We start from the raw sequence: 2189 nt of genomic DNA, 5'->3' as shown, positions 1-2189 counted from the left end.
CTGTAGAGCTATTAGCACTGATTAATATTGCGGGAAGACCAGAGCCAACAAGCTGTTTTAAAAATAGAGCCGTCGAAACGTCTGAGGGATATGATGAAGGCTTAGTGTCCCTTAAGTGGTACATAGACACAGCTTCTAAAGTGTCCCAGCAGAGTTGGGGCATCATAATTTGGAGAGTGGCTTCCGTTAACTTGACAAATGGCGTCTCAGAACAATAATTTTGCCTGTGGAAAAAAAGAGAAAAATGCTCCTCGTGGTGACTGGATTGAACCTCAATGACTGGACTGGATGTTGGGCTACTTACAGAGGTTAGTGTTATTAAAAAAAAAAAAAAGGTTTAAAGTAATGCTTTTGTCAACATTTCAGACATTATTTATTTCTTTTTTTAAAATAATATTTCAGTTTTCTCTATTCCCAAACTTCTTACTAGTGTGATTTTGCTTTTTAATTCGACGTGTCCGATCCCACCAGCAGACAGTGAAGCGCTCTCTCTCTCTCTCTCTCTCACTCTGTCTCTCTCTCACTCTGTCTCTCTCTCTCTCTCTCACTCTGTCTCTCTCTCACTCTGTCTCTCTCTCACTCTGTCTCTCTCTCACTCTGTCTCTCTGTGGTTTCCGTGTCCCCGGCGGATGCATGTCACCTTTAAATGTGTTTCAAATGTCACCGTTTCCAGATGCTGCTGGTCTCGTCTGTGCATGTTCTCACACAAACACAGTTGTAGAAACCCCAATGCTCTTCAGATGTAATGAGTCCAAAATGACTTTTCGGTCCTTCTGTGAAACAGGCACTGTCAGGTATTTTTTTCTTGATCTCGGAGGAAATCCACTGCCACCGTGTTTCACCTTTCTTTCATAATGAGTTTCACAATTCTGATGCGGTTTGTTTGACACCTCCGGTTGCCTTTTGTTCTTCAAAAGTCGGTCTTCTTAAATCTGCTGAAAAAAATAACAAAGCAAAAGTATGAAACAAGCAGATTTTATACGATTCATCCCAGGTGAAAAAAAAAATCTGGATAAGTGTATTTTAAATAGGCTGCATTTTTTATTTTTTTATTTTTAAAAACATTTTAAATATGTTATCAACTGGATGTACTTTTTAAGAACATATTAAAAACTGGAAATAAATACATTTTTAAAAACATGCTTCTTGTATATCAGTGTATTGTTTTAACATTTTTTTAAAAATAATTTTTTTTCATTTTTAAAAAATATAATTTCCATTAAAATTAAATATATTACTAGAATTATGTGTGTGTACATATAGATTTTTTTTGTTTTTTTAAACTGAAGTACATAAATGTCATTGTTTATAAGCACTATGTGTAGTGTCTAATTATATTTCAGTGAATCACGTATACATATGAAATTGCTGCACCTCTGATTTGTAATCATATTTATCTAGGCTACATTTATAATGTGGCACATCAAAACCTTTTAATGGCATGAAATTCAAAATGTAGCATTTCTTAATGCTACATTTCTTGTAGCATTAGGAGATGCTAGGATTTCTTGATTTATGGCATCTTTTACTCCAACACAACTCAAATATCTGGAACCACATTATGTGTGATATGTGCAAACTGCAATCGACCCACAACAAAACAGGGTGCAATTGCAGATTAGCATCTGGTTTCATCCAAATGGACGACACTCACAGCGCGGTGAAAAGGTTCATCCGTCTCACAGCAGCATTAGAAGATGACCTCCTGCCTGGACCTGAAGGATTACAGCCTGGTGAGAGAAATTCAACTTGACTGGTTTTGGTCTCTCACCTTTCAGACTCCAGGTCTGCTGCGCTGCAGCTCCATTACTTTCTACTGACACATTTGAAATGTTTGCCTCAGACGGTGTTTTGTAAGGAACCTTCACAAAGCCAGTGTATTGAGCTTTAACTGAGCGTGAGCTCGGTTATCAACATCAGCAGCTCTGGCCCTGATTTATAAATCTGTATTTTTCTTGTTCAGTGGATGAAATGGCCTGAATAAATCATGTCTGGAAACAATTCAGTTACAGGGAGACATAATTATCGGGTAACTGATTTATTTCAGGCAGTAATTTGTTATGGCTTATTATGATCTATGGGGTTTCTTGTGATTAGTTAAACTATTTTATGTTTCACTAATTATTTCAGTAAAATTGATACAGACACATGAATATATACATACATACATACATACATACACACACACA

The sequence above is a fragment of the Poecilia formosa genome, unplaced genomic scaffold (assembly GCF_000485575.1).
Source record: "Poecilia formosa unplaced genomic scaffold, Poecilia_formosa-5.1.2 Scaffold197, whole genome shotgun sequence".
NCBI classification, from domain to species: Eukaryota; Metazoa; Chordata; class Actinopteri; order Cyprinodontiformes; family Poeciliidae; genus Poecilia; species Poecilia formosa.
The sequence above is the reverse complement of the archived record's forward strand: the minus strand, read 5'-3'. Positions refer to the sequence as shown.